The 23,791-nt window shown below is 31.8% G+C and overlaps 1 protein-coding gene across 2 annotated transcripts in view; it reads left to right on the plus strand.

Annotated features, from left to right (window-relative positions):
- Positions 1-23,791, plus strand: part of LOC126771287 (CUGBP Elav-like family member 1) — a 433,380-nt gene that overhangs the window by 108,963 nt on the left and 300,626 nt on the right. Inside the window, exon 1 of one of the 2 annotated variants that reach the window (XM_050491093.1) lies at positions 22,795-22,975. The exons of the other annotated variant lie outside the window; for it this stretch is intronic. The gene's annotated coding sequence lies outside the window, so the exon portion shown is untranslated. Of the gene's footprint in view, positions 1-22,794; positions 22,976-23,791 lie in introns of those variants that run through there. 2 annotated transcript variants of the gene reach the window in all.

Below are 23,791 nucleotides of genomic sequence, written 5' to 3' on the forward strand. Positions count from 1 at the left end.
CTTTTCGAGTTGACATTCCGTTTTACCGAAATGAGCAGTTTCGATTCGTTTCGGTACGCGTCCGTGAAATTAATGGGCGATTTTAAATAGTGGAAACGTTGTAAATTGAGCTGTATTGCCAAGCGTAAATATATATATTTTTTACTTGTATACAGTTTAAATTATAGGATTGATTTTGTTTTGACTTTAAATCCATCTTTTTATATTTGCGCTACCTATGTTCAGCACTGATGATCATGATATTTTGATATTCGAAAAAAGTATATAGGAAAATTTTCAAAAGATCTCAATTACGGTAAGCTCAGGTGAGATTGAATGTGCACTTTAACACAAAATTTTGATACATCATTTTATATTTCCACGTATCTGTAATTTCACAGATATATAAATAAATAAATAATAATATCCTGGGATTATTATTCACACACGGCCATCAAATCCCAAACTAAGCAGAGCTTGTACTATGGAAACCAGACAACTGATAGATAATTACATCCAGACTCAGGAAAAACAGACATGTTCATGCACACAAATGTCTGTCCAGGGTGGGAATCGAACCCACAACCTTCGGCGGAAGGGCAAGTATCTACCAACCACGCCAACCGGCCTGTCATATGGAGGTAAATATTAAATCCATGTCTGTAAAATGAGAATTGAAAAGAGCTTTACCTATCAGAGGGGCATGTATATCTTGATTATGTTGTTTGTTTCAATATAAAGATCTAATATATATAATTGTGTTTCAAAATAAAGGAGAAAAGTTAATCCGTTCCGTTGCTTAGCACTGCGTAACTGGGAACGAGCATGGATTCAGAGGGTCTCGGCCCGAGGGCAGTACGATATTATTGTTTTTCTTTGTTACAATATATGAGTAAAGTACTTATATATTCTAACACGATAGTTTTAATATGATATAAGTCAAATTGTTATCAGTTTTTGTTGTTTTATTCAAGAATATGTTTTGCATTAAAACGATTGTGTTTGTTTGTATATACTGAATATCATTTTCGAAATTTAATTTAATAAATTATCTGTTATATTTTGTTATTAATCTAAGTACATGTAATTAAACTATCCGTATATAATATTTAATATTTTAGAATTCACGAAACTGAGTCGTAATAAAACTAAAAAGTTTGTTTCGTAAATCAAAAAGGATTGTTATGAGTTTACTCGAACAAAGAAAGACATGTTGTTTTTTTATTTATTACTTATTGACAGTTACACAAATAATAATTAATGCGGTAGATTTTTTAAAGTAGTGTGGTGATATGACAATTGTCTTTAGCAACATTTTATATTATGTTTGAATGATAAAAACTATTCTACTTTAAAATAAGCTGTGTACTTGTTTTTGTTGAGTTCTAGTGATTGGATTTCCTTAAGATTTACATATACGAGTATTCAGAAATTCTGCAAACCCTTTGGGAATGTACGTAAAGGGCCAGTTGCGAAAAGTCTGCGCGTATGTTTACTTGCGCTCTAAATTACGTCTTGCGTTTGAAATTTAACGCAAACAAAAATTTGCCTTATCGTAATCGTGTAAAATGTAAAATTGCTTGCAATTTCATCTTGATAGGTTTACTGTACGGCCAAAGTTTTGGGTGAAGCCGATATACCTAAATATTTACCAGTAATGCGGTTCCGACCTATTTATATTCGGAGATTTGATGGTTTTGTTTGTCTAAGCTGATGGTTTGGAAGGACACGCGTAAAGAGATTTATATGATTTTAATAAATTTCTACTTTACTTTCTATTAAAAGTTTGAATACAAAATATGTTAGTTGTAAAATATATTTTGGGTATTGCACATTTGTTATTCGAAAAAAATTCCTTTATTTTTAGTTTCTATATTTCTCGGCTTATATTGCTTAAGGGTACACAGTAAGCTTATTTCTGATATTTAGCTGGTTTTTAAGTTGAAAATCAAGTCAGAATTAATTTTCATTATTAAGTCCAATTGAAATTTAACTTTGTTTTAAGCCATTAATTCGTTACCTTATTTTTATGCAGTGACTTTTCGTATAAAAAAAATGACAAAAAATGTTAGTACTATATACATTTGTGTATCCAAAACAACTGTTTAAATATAATTAATCAATCATAAGCCCGCTTTTAGCTACGAAAAAAATGATTATTATTTTTTGCCCAACAATATAAAAATTAAATGTCAGTTTAAGCAAACTGATTGATCACAGGCGTCGATCGGGATTGCGGAGCTCAATGCAAATATTTATGGGGGGTAAACCTAGGTAAAGATTACTACTGATTGATTAGACTCGCAACAGGTAGGGAAGGAGGGATTCAGTGTCTTATATTTTGGGGCCAACAATTTGTTTCAATTTTTTATTTCTTATTGTTTTTTATTATATGTATATATTTGGCCCGAAGGCAAGCTATTTCAGAGTTTGTTGTAGTGTTGAGTTTGTTTTTTATAATATTATCCGAATCGTGACAACGTGGTCTGTTTTTATTGTTTATGTACAACTTGTGAAGATAATAAAGCAGAATGAATATGGGAGAATTAAAAAAACACATCCTATGCATCAAATCTAAAGCAATCGGTTGTGACGGAATTAGTCGAAAACTTATACTTCTTACCCTTAACAGTATTTTGCCTACTTTATGCCATATATTTAACTATTCTTTATTACATGGTGCCTTCCCTTCTGTATGGCGTAAAGCTCTCGTGATTCCTATTCCCAAAGTTTCCAATCCTTTGCTTCCTTCTCATTTTAGACCTATTTCTGTTCTTCCATTTCTTTCAAAAGTATTAGAGCGTGTTGTTCACTCTCAACTAAACCAATTCCTCACTATTAATAAAATCCTGTGCCCTTTTCAATCTGGGTTTAGATTAGACCATAGTACAGTTACAGCTCTTGTTAAGGTATGTGATGACATTCGCCAGGGTATTGATAACAAATCTGTGACTGTACTAGCTCACCTTGACTTTTCAAATGCCTTTAATAACATCGACTATGACATATGCTTGGCAATCCTAAGATTGCTAAACATAGATTCTACTGTCATTGAATGGTTCCGCTCTTATCTGTTTAATCGACAGCAATGCATAATGGCTAATAATAAATATTCATCCTATCTAGATATTCCTTCCGGTGTCCGGCAGGGTGGTGTGCTCTCTCCTCTTCTCTTTTCTATATTCATTAATACTCTCTCTTCACTTATTTCCTCCTCTGATCATCTATATGCTGATGATCTACAAATTTACGTTACCGCTCCTTTAGATATGCGTAGTTTGTGAAATAATTAGTATCTCCTTTTTATATGTAAATGCACTTACCTGTTCTCTTACAAAATTCTTTCACCAAAGGTTGTCTGTTAGAGATCGCTATAAGCGATAACACCGCCTTTGCGCACCTTTTTTTTATTTTCTTTTTCTTTGATTGTTTCCTACTTCTCTCATTTTATGTATATGTTGTGCAAAAAGTGTTAAATAAATAAATAAATAAAATAGTTTGTCATAAGTCAGTAAATACCAGGAATCGGCGGTAAGGCTTTCTGCAAGCTCATCTGGGTATGTACCACCCATTAATCATATATTCAGTGTAAGCACTATAGCCACTATGACTTAACATCTTAGTTCCCAGGGTTGGTGGTGCATTAGAGATGTAAATTATAAGAGATGGTTAATATTTCTTACAGCGTCAATTTCTATGGTCAGTGGTGATCACTTAATATCGGGTTGCCCACTTCCAAGTCTGCCTAACTATTAAAAAAACACGATAGACATGTAACATCATGTCAAATTAACGTTAGTCGTTTTGCGTTTATGACTAAGGTATCATCATCTTCATCATCATCCCTTTATAGTCCATTGCTGGACATAGACCTCTCCAATGGCACGCCAATAAGCTCGGTCTTCACGTCTTAATCTCCATCCACTGCCAGCCACCTTGTGTATATCGTCACTCCACCTAGTTGGAGGGCGTCCTACCCTACGTTTGCCAAGGCGTAGTCATCACTCCAGATCACGTCTACTTTGTTGTCGGTTCTACGACATATGTGACCAGCCCAATGCCACTTCAGATTACTAATCCTTTGCGTTATGTCGATAACTTTGGTTCTCTGTTGGATCGATACATTTGGAATTCAATCGTTCAGAGAACCTCCGAGCATAGCCCTCTCCCTAGCTCACTGAATCTTAAGAAAGTGGACCAAACGCATTAAGGTCTAAGTATCTAAACATGTCATACAACTGTATAACACACATGCAATAAAAACCACTTAAGTCTTAAAAATCAAGACTGATTGATCGATCGTTGAGTTTTTTTATGAATATGAATAACAATTTCGAAAAAAAACAATTGAACGTTTCATAAATATTATTGTAAGATTATTCTCGATTATAATTGTTGCCACTTCTACGTTAATATAAGTCTATATTGAGGTTTAACACAATTGGAAGTATCCAATTGTGTTTATTCAAATGAGCTACTTATTTACAACCTCCTTTCTACCCTCGTTATATTTGAAAATCATGAAAATAATACTTGAAAGTTAAATAATGAGAGATGAATTTTAAATAAAAAGTCCGATTGGTTTAATTAATTTGATTCATTTTAATAACGTTTTATCTCTGGAATTATTAAAGTATCAATAATTATAGAAATAATCAGGTGCTATTTGATCTGCTTATACTATCCAATTAAAGTTTTTTATATGATTTTTTAATTATATTAATCAAAAACTGGATCTGATATTCTTTACACTAAAACTAAAACTTCGGATAGAATTGTTTTGATGTCTATATAAATATAAACATATTTTTCCTCAATATATGTGAAACAAAGAAACGTAAAAATTTCGTCATTCATAAAATATTATAATTTAGGCAATACTAATACAATATTTATTTAATCAATTAAATTTGAGTATATTGAGCATAAGGCTATCAAACTATAACCTAGTGGGTAATTTTCCCATGAATTATTGATTTTTTTATATATACATACAATATTCTCGTTATTCTTATGGACTCGTTATATTTCATTAATATAACGAGTCCTGTTGCTACGAGCTCACGATCCCTGTTGTTATAACCATAGAAACACTCTTATCCCACGCTCTTATCTAACTTCATAAATACCTTCTACGATTCGGCTTTAGTCATATATTTTCTTAACGTAATGTTTCGAATATGACGGGGTTTTGGAGAATCCAATAAAGACTCAAAGCCACACCTTCATTTTGGCAATGATTCACAAAATAATGGACGATAATCGAATCTACATTTATTAGAGTAAAAGCTAGTTTTAATCGGCACTGAGCTAATCAATCATCGAATCAGATAAGTAACTTTTCCTAGATCATAATATTTTTAAATTTTTTTTTCATTTCGTGATTGTTATGACTCATGTGTTGTATATATATAATAACTCTCTCTCCGATCTCTAGCGCTGAGTTGTGACTGTTTGAAAACGTTTTCAACCAATGGATCTTACCTATCATGACATACGGTACCGAAATATGAACACTAACTGCGGGATTAGTCCTCAAATTTAAGGTTTCTCAGCGTGCTATGGAGCGAGCTATGCTCGATGTGTAAGGATAAAATCGAAAGTTGAATAAGATAATCTGATTAAATGAAACGTTCATTAGAAAATAGGATAAGCTTACCTCGATAAATGAATACCGGTATATAATAAATAACAAAATACAATTATTTCATTGTCTTTCCTGAAGATTTTACGTCAACCTACCATACTAATAACCTCTACGTAGATCAGCGCTTAGTTATTTGTTCGAGTTTTATTATTTTTACAGTTATGTATTTATGATTGTATTGTTATAATATCGATAGGGGGACGAACATATGGGCCACTTAAAGGTAATTGGCCACCACCAACTATAGACATTGGTGCCGTAAGAAATATTAACCATTTTGTACAATAACTTTGGAAACTAAGATGTTACGTCTATTGTGCCTGTAATTACACATTTTCACTCAACCTATAACACAATACTACCTATTGCTGTTTGGAGGTAAAATATATATGATGAGTGGGTGATACCTACCCAAAAGTCCTTGCACAAAGCCTTACTACCAAGTAAACGAATTAAATTTGTCTTATAACTTTTATCTATATTCGCATGGATGCCTTTACGTCTTGTCCTTCCAGCTGAATGACTTACGCAGTGGCTGATCTTTTTCATTGTTAGAAAGTATTATCAATTTTAGAAATCTAATCTCTTTTCCTTTTTATTATCAAGCCAAAGTATTGAACATTGGCTCGAAAATAGAACACTAGCCATTTAAAGAAATCAGTCAAGGAAAATACTTGTAGTAAATCAGGTGTACAATTTTTTTGATCATATAAGTTTGTGCCCCCCCCCCCTGACATAATATCGTAATAGATAATGAATAAGCTTGTTTTTTTTAATAAAGTTAAGTCAGTTCATTTAATTGCACTGCCTTCTTTAATAACTACAAAAATAATATATACAACTGGTTCGCTTCCTCTTACAATAATTGTACAAAGTATCAACTCGATGAAATGAACGAATGCAAACAAAACAGTACGAACAAAAACTAACTTTTGTAGATTTTGTATGTAAGATAAACTCGATGAGGAACATCGTAAGCTTGATAGTTGATACCCGGATGCAAAAGGGTTTGGAGTAACTGAATCACAATTTATAATGATTTTCAAATTTAAACTTGTTATTACAATATCTATTGATTCTGCTTAAATTGTAAACAGAGAGGTTTAAAAAATAAATCGTTAAAGTCATAAAATCTATGAGAATAAATAACATAATTAATATACGTTTTTTTAAAAATAATGATTATTAAATAACTATATATTTTTCGACATTGAGCTTAGGATAGTATAGGTAGGCGGACGAGCATGTGGACCAACTGATGGATGCTACGTGGTCACAAACACCCATAGACATTAGCATTGTAAGAAATGTTAACCATCGCTTATATCGCCAGTACGCCATCAACCTTGGGAGCTAAGATGTTATGTTCTTTGTATCTGTGATTACACTGGCTCACTCACCCTTTAAACCGGATTACAACAATAACAAGTACTGCTGTATTACGGTACTATATCTGATGAGTGGGTAGTACCTACCCAGACAAGCTTTCACAAAGCCCTACCACCAGTAAAAGTTGAAACGTTTAACTCAACTTTAACAATAACAGTTGCAAAATGAGAACAGTTTTGCGGGAATTGGATTGCATAAAATAGTATGAAAGTTATTAACACGAATAATAAACATAAATGAGATTTCTTTAATAATTATAAAACGAGTTATTTAATTCTTAAAAAAAGTAAAGTATCTCCAAACTAAAATTAATTTTGTTCTGATCTATTCTTTCGTATTGAAAATATTTTATATTGCCTGTGCTATTTACCCTTTAACTTACTCTGAAATTATTCGGAACCACCTAAGTCTTAGGTTCAAATTTCTGGTTGCGTCTATAGAAGACATTTTTCTATCAACATATTTTTAGAAACAACACGGAGCTAAAAAGTTGGCAGTATTACATTCTCGTTCCTCAAAAACCATTTCTGCGCATACGTAACATATGCACGATAATAAATAAAGAAATAGTGTGTAAGAGTAGCGGTGTAAAATGCTGCGGGGACGTGAATGATGATTTGGCTTAAAAAGAGTAATAAATATTAAATTATTCATTAGTAATTATTTTAATATAACTGTAAATCTAATTTATTCTTATAATATATAACTGGTATTTATAACTAATCCGTTTTTCAAGTCACATAAATCGTCACTGAGCATTTGGTCAATATCTCGCGACATGTGAGAGATTGAAGCGGTTCGTCGTTCCAGCTTTTATTACTAATATCTAACCATACGCATTCATTAAGCCTCATCTTAATATGTAAGGCAGCATTCGTCAATAACCTTATCTCGCTCGAACAGAACTTGTAAAACAGGAGATTTTAATAGAGCACATACATTTAGTCACAACACGACTGTGTGAGTTAACGTTGTATATATAAACCAATGAGTTAAATAGAATCCATAAAACTATGATGACTATTTTAAGAATCATTATCTTTACTAATATTGTTAATGTGAAAGCCGATCATCATGAAATTTTTCATACACGTTGTCATGGATACAGAAAAGGACATAGGGTTCCTAGTACCTACCATCTCTCCTCTCACCTAGTGGTTAATATAAACGTGTATCTAATTAGAGTTTATAATATGTATTCAAAACTGCTTTTGTGAATTTGAAGTATATACAATGAATATTGAAAGTATTAATTTCACATTTAATAATCATTTCTTTCAATATTTACAAGTATTTACGATTTCAGCTACGGCGGCAAATCTCAATAGAAATTAACAAACTGCACAAGAGATATTATAGTGCATAAGCATGTGCGCAAACACAGGTGCACTCTCTATTTCCCTAAAGTTCCCCTAAGTTCTAAGTTCCCTAAGTTCTCACAATATGATAGGACGGCAATCCGACACGACCAGAAAGAGTTCAGATGCAGGACCAATGGCTTTACTTGCTTTCCGAGGCACGGGAATGTACACACTTACAACTTCCAGACCCCAGGCTGCTACTGAGAATTTTCTAAGAGAAAACCCAATAACTGTTTATTAGCTTAATCTGGGACTTTAACCCAGGACCTCCGAGTCCGTGGCCTTATATCTAACTACTAGACCAACGAGGCAGTCCTTTACTTACATTTAAAAGTATTACCTGCATCGAATCTCATGTGAATCAATATCGAAGCTCTTAGTAGTAAGCATCGAAGATCACGGGTTCAAACTTCATCTTTACTGTATTTTTACATGTTTAGTTTATGCCTATAAAATTCAAACTCGTGCTCATCAGTAACAGTCACATTTTTAGAAAATTTGAATGGACTTCTGCGTCATGTCTACCAAAATATACAGTGAAGCAAAGATTTACCTAACCGTCTTATAGTATTTTACTTAATATAATTTATAAGTAGTTCTTGAATCTTAATAATATTCACATTCAACTCAAATCAAAACAAATGTTTGGTATTCAAGTAAGCTTTACAAAAAAAAAGTTTTGAATCTTTAATATTTTAACTCAACCTTTTCAAAAAGCAGCTTCTAGCGAGAAGAAATTGTACGAAACTCGCGTTGTTGCTCGTAATCGTAGTTGTGTATTCTAACACAATTGTTGTTCATTGTAATAATGTATTCGAAGATTTAATAATGGTAGCTTCATGTTAAATACCATGATAAACTTGTAAAATTATGATAGCGTTAAGGAGCCTACAGGACTAGTTTATTATTGATTTAAAGTTCCTTAGATACGAGTGTTGCAAGAGTGTACAGTATATGGTTATAAATTCATTTACGATTGCTATCGATCTCTTAGGATTGAGTTTTATATAACCAACCTGTCTCAAATATTTACTCTTAAGCTTAGATATGTATATTAAGATTAGGATATTGTTCTCTATAAAAATGAATATAAATGTATTAAGTAACGTCATAAGTAACCACAATACAAGATAATATAATCTGTTGTAAAAAAATAACTCATAGATAAAACAACATGGATCGTTGTTTCCGTTCGTTTAATTTCGTATAAATCATATAAATAGCATTCTATACCATAATAGTTCTCTGCAAATAAAATTCTGTGATTCGAAAAAGTTTACCTTATTTGAATTTTCATACTCAATGACAAAACTAGATTTGTTTAATATAAAATCCATGCTGTGAATTTTAGTATTATATAGGAAATTACAAATTTAAGCATTCATTTCGGTTTTTTATACTTTTTCGTTATCCTTATTTTAATTTATCCCTATTTTAATTCACTTCGCAATACAACATGCGTGGAAGTGGAATTAATCAAATGTCACCCTACCTTAATACATGTGATGAAATATTATACTAAGCTTTTCATTTACCAGTTTAGTTATTTTCATACAACACAATAATAAACAAATTCTTATTTAACATAAGCACTACCTGTCCTACCATAAAATATTTTATTGATGTATTTGAATTATATTTATTATTAATTTTAATTGTTATTATTATTCGGTTAATTATTATAATGTAATGTATTTATTTTTTATAATGTCTTATTAATAATCACTTGGTCCATAACATACATATAAGTTAGAAAATTAAAAAACAGGTCTTACGCGGAGAAAACACTACTCTGACTACGTAGTAAAATTTAGTATATTACACTATTATGTAGTATTTGCACTATTATTCTCACAAGCAGCAAAAATTTATGTATGACCTCGGCTCAATTTATTGATAGAAATTAGATTAAAATTCAAATATTATATAATTATATATATAATTACATATATATAATTACAGGCACAAGGGACATAAAATCTTAGTTCCCAAGGTTGGTGGCGCATTGGCTATAAGCGATGGTTGACATTTCTTACAATGCCAATGTCTAAGGGCGTTTGGTGACCACTTACCATCAGGTGGCCCATATGCTCGTCCACCTTCCTATTCTATAAAAAAAAAAAAAAAAAAATAAATTTGACTCACACAATTGCACAAAAACAAAATTATCAGCAGTGGGACATTAACAGGCTGTTACTGTACTGTACTGTAAATACATGAAGCCGCGATGGCCCAGTGGTTAGAATATGTAAATTTGAAGCGACGATCGTGGGTTCAAACCGGGCAGGCACCACTTTATTTTCATGTGTTTAATTTGTTTTTATGATTCACCTTGTGTTTGACAGTGAAGGAAAACATCGTTAGATAGAATAATCTTAGCCTCAATAGCCTTAATAGCTTTAGGCCTTAGCCCAGCAGTGGGTCATTCACAGGCTGTTACTTTACTATAAATACATGGATCCTTTGCTACTTAAAGGATTGGAACTTTTTATTTTCAATATCCCGAAAAATGTAAATTGATTTTTATTTCTTGCAGTTTTTGTTTTAATACAAAATAATTATTATAGACAGGCAATTAATTAACGGTAACTGTTGATTTATATAATTAACAGTATAGATGGTGTCAAAAGGTTAATCAAAACTACTGACCTTTTTATAAGGGTACAAAGTTTTCTTCGATAAAATTATGTGGTCACGCAACCTAATAAATAGGTAAATAGCGTCTGGCGTGTCAACGTATGATTAGATTGCTTTTTTAATAATATAAGCTACTAGAACATATTTATCGAGTTCCAGTTACTTTGTAGGTATAGGTTGGTTTTATAAGATACGAGTATGTAGATAGACATATGAGCCACCTGCTAATATGTCGCCATCGCTATTGGCGCTGTAAGAAATATTTACCATTCGTTACATAGCCAATGCGCCGCCAATTTTTGAAACTAATATGTTAATGTCCTTTGTGCCTATAATTACAGTGGTTCGCACGCTCTTATTGCCGTTTGGCGGTAGAATTTAGAATGTGTAGGCGGTTTATATTCAAACCGGCTTGGGGCTGTAGTTTCCCAACTACTAAGTACTACAGGACTGACACTTTAAATGGCATCGATGCTCAACATTAACATTCAGATCAGATACGCGAACATGTTTATAAAACACGTCACAACGGTATAATGAAATTTTTGGAAATGTTTTTGTTTAGAGGTGTCAGTCCGATATTGCAACAGATAACCTCGTTACAAATGGCCCGTCCGATGTACGCACGTAATTAACGGGACGGCGTATACTCAGTAATTCGGACAAATTATAACGACGCGAAGGGAAATTACTCGGGCATCAACCACCCGAAAAATTAGTCCCGACGTCGCATTGCACGCTTTTAATCACGATCCTTTGATTTCTTTCGTCGTGAATTAATTGCGGCACGGTCTATTGGTTCGTGAGTCCCGTCACGTTTTGACGAAATGAACAAATATTGTTGGATATAATTGTAATAAAAGAAGTATGTTAGTAGTTAGTAAGTACTTGCCTCGATCTTTACTTTTGGAGAGACAAAATATATTTCGGGACACAACTTTGTCCAAGTATTCTGTATAGGAACACCACTCTACGTTGAACTCATACTATACTACTTATTGTAATTCTATTTATATGTTAAACGGACAAAATACCTTAGACCAAATGATTGGCGGTGTTTTGGCGTGGGTAAAACTGGCTTACACATTTTACATTAGTCGTGCCTACGGGCGTAGGTGAACATTTAAATACTTATCATCATTCGAAAATAGGTATTTTCGCTTCTGCCTTGATATTTGTATAACAAATTTTAAATATCGAAGTCTGATATCTGATAACGTTAATTGTGAAATGAAGTAATATTTAAAATAAAATTTGGTTTTCTGTTAATTTTTTTTTTGTATTTAATTAACATTAAACTTTAAATATGTTAATTTATTGTGTATGTATGTATGTATTATTAATCTATAATCATTTATTTACGAAGAAATCCAGTAGGCGCAGAATTAAATTGTATAGGATTTATAAATAATTTATATATGATTCAATTGTTGATTATTTTAATAACGGATCTTCAGACGGTTCAAAAATGGCTTTTCTTAAAACGAAATCTCGGATGCAAATGAATCATTACGAGGCATACCGTCGATTCCCTCTTGATTAAGCTTTTCTTTGAATTTGAATAATTTCAGTGCCATCCGAGTACCATTACAAAGGTCCGGAAATGAACTCGGGACCCTTAATTAAGTTTTGGTTTTGGTCGCTTCAGAATTTTGAATGGCGTGTTGTGAATTACCTCGAAAGGAACACTACGTTTGGCTTCAAATATCTTGACTTTATACATACGAGAATATCAAGGGCGCTTCATAACTTTTTTTTTATTTAAAAAAAAGAGATTTGTATAAAAAAGTTTTCATATGTGGTTTTACTAAGTTTTATATATAAATAGAACAATCATTATTCATTAATTTGGACTACAATAAATTTTAATCTAATATAAAAATGTATTAATAAATAAAAGTCCTTATTTAAAATTAGGATCGTTTATTTTTCATACAAGATAAAATAATAATTGAATTGTATTTAATTCCCATTTCTCGTAAGTAGGAAAAGGAACAACTAAGGGTGATGCTGGTTCTTCTTGGTAGAATCGAGAACTAAAACACTGATAAATTTTTATTTAATTTAATCCTGTAACAGGACGATTATTTTTTTTATAAAATATCCTTTGTTCTTGTAAGATAAAGAATATTTAATTTTCAATCTCTATAAATCGATATTAAAAACCCTTTTTATTCGATCGATCTGGATATTGTTTGCGAAGTTGAATAATATAAGAAAAGCAAATTTCGATAGAAATGGCAAGTTTTGAATTTTATTAGAAATCTGTACAAAAAATTTTAGTTTAAAAAAATCTTAATAATGGCTTATCCATTATATTTTAGATGTTATATAAAAAATACATTTTGAATTTATTAGTATTAATAATTCTGAGATGAAAAAATATCACTTGTAGCTGACCCACTTCAAACAATAACAAAACGTGCTAATCTCGCTTTTTCAAGATAAATCTAAATAAAAAAAAGCATTAAAATAAATGAGCTCTTTCCAGCTAATCCGACCTGATTTAATAAATTTATTCTTTAATTATTTTCCTTAGCGAACCGCTAATTCAGTTTCAATTAAATACGCGTCGAAAACACGCCACGTTCCACAACTAGCGCTGTGATGGCTTTGCTTGTTAATTATTTTAACCCTCCGTAACAAAAGTGTTCTATTATGAATATAAGTTATTAATGTAGTTTTTTTTACAATACACAAGTTTGTCAAAGCTACTGTTTCTTAATAATGGCTTATTCGAACAGAAATTTAAATAAACGACAAGTCTATCTATATTTAAAATGAAATAATTATCTATTTTATTTATACAAAAAGGTGAAAAAAATGTCATTACTTGCTACTGAATGTCATTGATATTATGAAAGGATTTGACCAACATTAGCCAAACTTTGTTGAAAATAAGATTTTCCTCGTGCTCCGGCTACATTGATCCGCTCACCTTTCATAATACCAAAACACGGGAGTACAAAGCACTGCGGTTTGGACCTAAAATAGATGTGTATTAGCTGGAACGTATTGGAATCATTTTTGGAATCAAATTCAGTAGTAGCAACGTCGAAAAACGAATTATTGCTTTAGGTATATGGGTTTTAGGCTTGCACTGAACTAGTTTTATTAGAAGATATGGAATATAAATTATTTGTGATATGAGAATCGACGCCGTTCCTAATACGTTTTGAAATGTTAATGCAACATCACAAACTACTTCGACGTTCGGCCACATTAAGGCTGTATGCATAGAACAACAAACAATTCGCACATCATACACTGACAGTGACACGTCCGTCCGTCCGTAATCGATGCTCTGCCATCAATCACCGCGCTGCCAGATGTTCTGCGCACATACACGTTTTATTTGTGACTATACGTTCATATATTGTATGAATATGGATCTAGGCACTCTTTTATATAACTCAATTATCTTTATCGTGATGATTATTTATGTAATTTCGTATACTATATGAAAATATTCCTTTTTTTTCTTATTCAAGGTCTTAATAATTATTTTCTTAATTCAATTATTACGTGTAGGTCGATCGTCGTATGTATTAATAATAATTTAGATCTTACGAGTATCTATTTATGATTAAAATATTTTTATGGAAAGAAAGATTAAAATTAATTCAAAGATTAATAATTCTAAAATTACATAGAAACTAATTTTTAAGCGTGAACATGCTGATTGAAATAGCAAATGTATTATCGTAGTTATTATTACGCTAAATTGTACGATCGAATTAATCTAGTATGTCACGTTTACATTCGGCTCATCTCCATAGTAGTGTGCATGAAACTGAGCTGGGAAATAGGCAATGCTTGTCTGTAAACAATCACGGCCTTCAACGCTGCAACATGAATATGTGGAGAAATAAAAATGTAGTATTAGATAATACGTATTCCCTGGGTATTATAGATGCAGGTGTATGGGATACCTACCTTCTCCTCATTAGAAGAGCCAGCGGCATATTTTTGTCTGATACATTTTACTATATAGTGGTTAATCTAAGTCATATACTACTTTACGATTTTAATTGTGATTTAAATTTTGCTCAACTATCTTTTAGATTGATCATATAATAAAAACTTTTACATTATAAGTCGGTGCAGGTTATTTGTCATTAAATATTTTTCCATTTTAGTATTATTATAGCTATTTTTATTATTTAAGTTTAAGTTCACCGCCGAGTGCAACATGAATCTAAGTTACGTGGTAGTTGCCCGGATTTGTCCATTTGATTTTCCATTAAGATTTACATTTCTATCCATTGGACCGTTTTAGATGGCGTTTGTAACGAACGGGCCACATACATAATTATTTATATAAACGCCAAAAACAAGAGTCGTTCTTATATACAAAGCTTAAACAATACATCTAAAGCAGACATTATTCGTTTGTACATGTTCCTATTTTCCATTCGAGTCTCAAGATTTTTCTCAATTCGGTACGGTCACTCGTACGTTCAATTTGCGTGGAAAAATTTACCGAATTTATCTTCTGGACGGACGTAAACGCGAGCCATTGCTGCGACGTCAAGGGACGATTCAACTGTATGCAATCAAACTTTTCTACATTTCTTTGTGTCTCTTGTGTTCCGAGTTTTCAAAGAAAATTATAAAATACCTATTTTTTTAGAATGAAAAGAATATTCTAGAATTTATGCTAGACAAATATGGTCGTGATTTTACATGCAATAGGATTTTAAATATTTGTAGTCAATAGACAATCGAATTAAGTATAAGTAAAATTTAAAGCGCACAGAAAAAAACAATAATTTTTATTTTCCGAATATATAAAATTAATATCACAAAAAACTATTTTACAAAATTACAATACAATACCTTAGAGTACCTTACCGTACCGTAAATTTAGGAGATTATACGCTTTTTACCTTAATTAAGTTACACAATTCCTTCGTTTCTTATTATTCAATTGTATTATTTAAAGTACAATGGTTATCCTGTGTTTTGTTCCATTTTATAATTGTTTTTCGTTTTTACATTTATGTTTTAACATAATGTGTTTATATATTTATATTAAATAAAATAAGGAATATTAATTAAACTTAACCAACAATATTTTCAATATAAAATTAAAAAATATTGTATTAAGTACAAATATTAAAAGAAAGAAGACGCGAAATAGAAGTGAAGTAAAAAAAACAAATTAAGCAAGAAAATGAGATAGAGAAAAATTAAACATGATCAGTACTTCATATGAAATTATATAAATCAATAACAGCTTCTTCTTCAAAATATTCATCATACTAATTGTAAATCCAAGAGAGAGATGATATATAATAAATTACTACATTTAGCTGCTTTAACATTTAACTATATATAATAGTTACCAAATAAATAAATAAAGCAACCAAATTAGAATATTCTTTATGTACAAATTTCTTTGAGAGTAACTAATAACATCAACGATCTCTTGACTGCTGAGGTACAAAGGAATCAAAATAAAATAAATTGCTTCTAAACATCATAGAGTACCAGTAAAGGGCGCCCTAATTTACTAGGTAATAGAAAGAACACAAGTTTTCACCTTTCAAGCCGCTCAGCGTAGCAAAGCAAATATGTGCTCCGCAAATGACGTCCCCCGCATTGGGCCAACTAAAAAAGTTGAAGTATACGCGAAAATAATGCGGGTTCTGTCTATATATTGTGTATTAATATAACTTTAACTATCTCGTTGGTTTAGTGGCTAGCTTTTAATAGTACAGATCCCGAAGTCTTTGATTCAAATTTCGGATTGATCGAATAAAAAAGTTGGTCTTTCTTTCAAGAAATTCTCGGTAAACAGGTAAATCCTGTGCCTGATCTCTGTCTTGCCTTGTCTGTGATTACCACGATATCGTTTGCGATATACATTGTAACTGTTTAAAAATATAACATACGGATCTCTAATTTGGTGAATTTGGTGAGGGGACTTTTTTAAGCATCGCGTCTCACTTCCCCGCTACGATATCGAGTGCCATCATCGGCGCACTTCAAAGCGTCTGGTTGCTAGGCAACGGTTGCGATCCGCCGCGTCACTACCGGTTTAATTAAGCCAGGTTTGGTCGGCGCCTACGACTTAATACGATCACTAGAGCGTAGTAGTGCTTTGGTATCGAGTGACAATATTTTTTGTCTGTAATTTTATGAGGTTTATAAAAGTCACATACATGCTTTTATTAGTTAAGTTGAATACTTGTGTGAGTAAAGACACGATATAGAAAATAACTCAGTCTTGTTGGAATCTACTTCCAATGCTTAGCACCGAAGACATATTAAGCCTAACTGTATATTTTATACATAAGTATTCTTTAAGAACAATAAGATATTAAATACATCTATTATAACTAAGGATTACAAAGCATTGGCGTTGAAAAAAAAAACACCATTCATAAATAAGGCTTTATACAGGATATATTATATCTTCTGATGTCGTAAATATCGGTGCCAATGAATTGCTGAAATCGAAGCAAAACAACAACACGATCCCATTCTTAAAAGCATCGAGGCGAAGACGCGTGGATCGCCAGTAATAAATAGTAGAAGGAATATGTTTACAACAGTTGCAGTGTTGGTCTTACGTTGGCCATGCATTATTCATTTAAGCTTCGGTACAATCACGCTGAAGGTTTGTAATGTATGTTACTAAGAGCGCAAGCGATGTATAGTGAAATATAAATTTATTATTTATAACGTTTATGTTTTGACAAGCTGTAGTTAAACTACGATGAGATTGTTATTAATCATCAAGTTAATAGATTAATTAAAAGTTTCAATGTACTATAATTATTTTTTGTATCACGTCTTTAGTATTTTATAACTTGCATTGTATCTTAATCCTTCAAACAGTTAATTGATACGACTCGTGCGACATCTGTTATACGTTAATGATACTATGTAAAGTAAGTATGTTAGGCTTAAGAACATATTATAAAAACAAAACAAAGTTAGATTAATTTCTACATAATATGTAGGTATATTTTTTTAAAATCTTCTTCGTTTATCAAAGTAATAGTAGAAACAATATAAGAGTAATATGTTTAAGTGTATCAGTTGCAGTTATGGACCAAGATTGGCGATGCATTATTCATTGTCGCGTTGGCACGGAGCTCGAGATTTGTAGCATCTGTTAGCAGCCGATGTACAATAAAATGCGATCCTCTTAGAAAGGATGCATTCGTAAAGCTAAGACTTCAATTGTGATTTGGGTTTTGCGACATTGTCGTCGTGTAAATATTATATACGACAAAAATCTAAATATACATTTTATTTATCTCTTTTTCAGGATAATACATGTCGTTTTTATTAAAATTCAAAATTAATAGAGGGTCGTAGTTATGATTTTGTTTGGTTAATAAAATAAAAAGTAAAAAAAACAGCCTGTTAATTTACCAAGGCTAGAAGTCTTCTGTATAAGGATACTTGTCGCTCATTTCACCGTACTACTTCTGTTTCTGACTGATTTAATTTTTACTATACGCACCGAATAACGGCAGTTAAGCTATCAGAAAATCTTTAAATAAAAAAAATAACAGTCATATTTGAATAAAGAATACAATACACGTACAGCTCTCTAAAACATCAACAAAGATGAACTAATAAAAAAACCTGTTGGAAAATATTATACTCGTTTAACTTATATGAACTATCTCTGAGCATAACTTTAATTTTATATTCTTAAAATATCGTCCATAACAATTGCCTAACTAGTTTTAATGAACGCAAATGAAAACAGCTTTAGTTATTTAAAATATGTTCACGATTAAAATAAAAATTATGTCGAAAAAAATATATAAGCTATATTCTGAAAATAATATAAATTAAATAGTAAATTAAATTACAGGATCGGGCCGTTACCGTTTGAGTTATATCGGTAAAAAAACGCATTGTTCTGTTATTCTTAGCCATCAAAGTAATGAAAAATGTATATAAAAAATATTACTTACCATAAATCGATTAACAAAATGTATTTTATGTTATGAAATATTCTGTGTCTATAGTAACAGTAATGAAATGAGGTGATCGTTGTAATATGTGAACCTATATGCGGTTAATATTAAACGGTAATTTAAAAGGCGTTTCTTGTCGTCCCTGTTAATATTTTAGGTATACGGAAATAATGTGTCGTTACCGTATGTTCTTTATTAAATGAGCGGATATTAAATTCCTTGAAATTGCTCGGTCTTGCTCGTTGCTAAAGGAAAAATTTAAATTAAGGAAATTTTTAAATATTTATCTAGCTAGAGAAGTAGCAATAATGTCACAACAACGTGACACGTTATATATTGAAATGAGTTGCTTCGAAAACACTATCTTCATAATATTTTCGTCGAAGTAGGAACTTATGATTAGGGTTAGGCAAAATGATTGCTATGCTTCAATTAAAGTATATATTACAAAATGCATTTATATTTATATCAGTAATAAAAAATAATAAGAACAATATTATAAACATATTAATTTAAAATACAAATTACATTCACAATCTTTCATGTCAACGAATTTTCATGAGTAATTTATAAATGCCTTTAATTTGCACGCTTGAAAGTATTATTTTGGAATATGGCACAACAAATTGGTCACCTAATGTTAGGTGGTCACCCCCACCCATAGACATTGGTGATGTAAGAAATATTAACCATTCCTTGCAACGGCAATGCGCCAAAAACCTTGGGAACGAAGATGTTATGTTCCTTGTAACTACAAGCCTGTAGTTACACTGGCTCACTCAAACTTTAAACCGGTTTTTTAGCTGTAGATTATCTGATGAGTTGGTGGTACCTACGCAGACGGACTTTCTACCAGTTTTTAATCAAAACATTTATGTCATTGATAGCTAGTAATATTTTCACGGATAGGCAAATGCTCAATTTCCTCTGCCCACGTATATATTGTACACCACCTCGGATTGGCGGAAATAAGTTCCTTACGATGTTTTCCTTCACCCTCAAGCATAAGGTGATCTTACATGTATAATAAGCATGACAATAAAATATTATTTATGCGTGATAATATTATAATACCTGCATGGACTTGAAGAACAATGACCTTGAACAATGACCCTTCGTTTGAAATCTTCGTTTTCGTTTTCCACTGGGCCAAGTTGACTTTAAGCACATATGTGTTATTTGGTACTAAGGATTAAATATATCAAATTAACATAAGTTTCAGAAGCTAAACGGTTTACGGTCCGTCTTTATTACATACTTAAGTCATGACCCTTTAGTTTTTGTCATATTAACAAAGATATTATCAATTCAAAATAGTTCCGTGAAGATATTTTTTTTAAATTAAATAATTTTATTATTTATAACTAATAAAACATATAATCGTCACATTGATTTCAAATTTATTCTCATTTATAATGATTATAAATATTTAATATTAACGATCACATAAATAACAAAACAAAAAGCAACTATTATTAAAGCAAATTTCATTTTCATCACGGTACGACTATGTAGTATACATTTTCCGTTTCCACGGCTCGTAACATTGACACACTCGTGTGGGTGGTGTTGACGTAAGCTAACTTGCATTTCCTTTCGCCGCTCAAACTTCCGAAGGCACTTCGCCTCGCTTGAAATCACACACACCACAATCATAAATATTCGTAGACATTTCCATATTTCGGCCCTTATCACTACCGTGGACACGCTCCTATCTTTTGTCTCTAAACGCTATATCAACAATAATGTATTTATACTATAATACTTGGTGAATGGACTTAGTGCAGGCCCCTCTGGGAAAGAGTGGTGCTCCATCCCCTGGGAACCCCCCTAGGAATGTAGGCCCGCTTTAGCGGGCCAACCGTCAGTGCGTCACGATAGGATGCGAACCCCCTCGAAAGGATGGTGTGGGTACCGCTGTATATCGTGGGTAATACCCACTAAAAACCATTTTTAGTGGGTATTCCGGCGTCTTCAGCCCCAGCGAGTCCCGCATACCCACTAATGTGGAGTAAACGCGTAAATGCGTTTATCCAACGGAAAAAAAAAAAACAAAAAAAAGGCCCACCTGGGAAGGTACCGCACACTCATCTCATATTCTACCGCCAAACAGTAATCCGCCAATACTAAGTATCGTTATTTTAAGGTGAGTGAGGATATATATACAACATCTTAGTTCTCAAGGTTGGTGGCGCATTGCTTTTGTAAGGGATGGCTATTTTTCGTACAGTGCCAATGTCTATGGACGGGGGTGACTATCAGGTGTTTTTCAGATTCAGTAACCTCGTGTACGGCGCTTTCAAGTCGACAATCGAGAGTTACTTAATTTAATTTAATTTACTTGTCAAAATCGTATTGTAACGACGTTCGAAAAGTTATAATAACTTTTGTGAGCTCGCTTTTTTTATTTCTCCTGCTCCTTGTTCTGTAAATTATATTTAAAAAAAAACTTATCGCTACACACCGTCAAAATACGTTTGACGTTTTACAACAAAAACCTCCTCGCATTGTTTTTGCAGATTTTAGAAAAACCTACGCCAGATTTGACACCGAACCAAAATCTAACACTCTTTTTTTATATTTGCATAGATTAGTTTTATTACTTTACTAAGTATGTACAATTAATATTTATAAAACTTTATTGCTGAAAAAATTAACTTGCAATTTGAGAATTAAACTTTGTACGAGTTAGTCGAGTGAGTACTCGCATCGCAATGATAATTTTTTTTATAGATTCAAACAAATAAAAACGACTGTCTATTTCAGAAAAATTGTAAAGGCCCGGGGAAACCCGGAAGACGTAAAAATGTTGAGTCTTTCCAAATTTTTATAGTTACAAACTTGATTGGTTTGTAAATCAAAGACCAAACTATTCACTCAAATGTTGCTACAATTACGTTACATCATTTATCTATCAAATATTGTTTTTAATAATATCCATTTGCAATAATAAAATGCATTTATTATTTGCTTTAATATAATAAATAACATAATTTGACAGAATATTTTGAAAACATATTTTCAAAAAAATATATAAATAATAACGAATATGATTATTCACTTTAATATTATTTATGTAAATATTTATCAACATATTAATATACACGAGTAGTTTGATTTAAAAAAGTACTTTACTTAAATCAAAGTTTCTAATTTAGATATTTAAAGTAATTTATATCAATTACTTTAAAGCTATCGTACAAGACATTTACTACCATTCTTTTTAATTAGAACAAATAAATATGTTTCTTTACATTCAGAATTTATCTTAGGAGTTCACCTTCATTACGTTGAATATCAAAACATTATTATTATTTGATGTTGCTAAGCAAAATTATGAGTTTCATAATTGATAATAATACAAAGTTACATATAAATAATTATATTTAAAACAGTAAAACAACAACAAAGCATACCTTTTTGTTTTATTTATTCATATCTATATTATAATAATCAGAGCATGAATTTAAATAGCGGTTCAAATATGCGTAAAAAACGTTATCATCACTATGGGAAGCTACGCCTAATCTGACCATAAAAAGACCCCTTCACAAAACACAACTTTCAATTATATCGAGATGCTCTACAAGTCGTGATGACAAACGCTCCCCAATTATCACATCCGCGTCGTCGAACGGAGTTAGAGACGAGTTGAGTCGAGTCAATTGGAGAACGCAAGAATAAGATTAAAATTTGTTCAACACGCGCGGAGGGGATGCGAAACAAAGAAAGGTTCTGTAGGGCGGGCGGGGGCACGTGTCGGGCGGGCGCCGGGCAGTAACGCCGGCTTACTAGCCGGGGTAAGACGTGTCTATGTTCGCTCGTCAGCCGATGCGCGTGCTTTCGTAATCGCGTCTGTGTATTGTGTGTTTTCGTTTATATCACCGGTCTCGTAAGTAACGAAGTTTCAGTGTGAATGGCAGTTGCGATATTTCATTCTAAAGTAAATAAATCACCAACCGTGACGATATGTAACGTGCTTAATTTAACCATGGCCGGCCTGCGGACTTCGAACGGTGAGTCCTCCCATCTGTAACAATGTATTGTGCACAAATTGCAAATTATAAAATGCTGATACAGCCAATTTTATTGAATCGAATCGACGTTGTCCAGTTGCATGTGCTTGCAAAAACGTTTATTTACGTTATGATTCAATGTAAAACAACGAATCTTTTGATATGGATTATATTTTTAAATAACATACTTTTTTATTTTTATATAATTAATCATAAATAACAAATTGAAATATTACATTCTTGTAAACTGTAATTGTGTTTTTGTATTTGATAAACCATTTACTCTGAACTCTTTGGTAGTTTAAGCGATATTTTATTTTATATACGTCATTTATTATAATTATGAGAGTGCATATGTCATTTTAACAACATGCTACTCACGTGAAATGAATATAAATTATATTAATTTGATAAATAACTTTATATACATTTTAGAATTAGAAACGTTGTAACCATATATGCATACAGATTGTATTAAATAGCGTCATAAATTAACACTCCATCTTCTAACATTTGATCTTGGTTTAATATTTCCCGCGTTTACCGTAACGCGCTTCTGGCATCGTAACATTGAACATACGACTAACGTATATATTTAATTTAATAGACAACATTTTCATTCTTTCGCTAAACAAATAACTAATAACATTAATACTGTTTGCAAATAAATCCCATTTGAAACATATATCACTATTTGAAAATATTATTGTTAACCATATTAAATTAAAAACCGTTCATTCATAGGGCCCGAGTTATTAAAACTATAAAATATAAATTGCATGTTCTTAGAACTCATCTTTCCGTTACTATACATTA

This window comes from Nymphalis io, chromosome 10, assembly GCF_905147045.1.
Source record: "Nymphalis io chromosome 10, ilAglIoxx1.1, whole genome shotgun sequence".
Classification (NCBI taxonomy): Eukaryota; Metazoa; Arthropoda; class Insecta; order Lepidoptera; family Nymphalidae; genus Nymphalis; species Nymphalis io.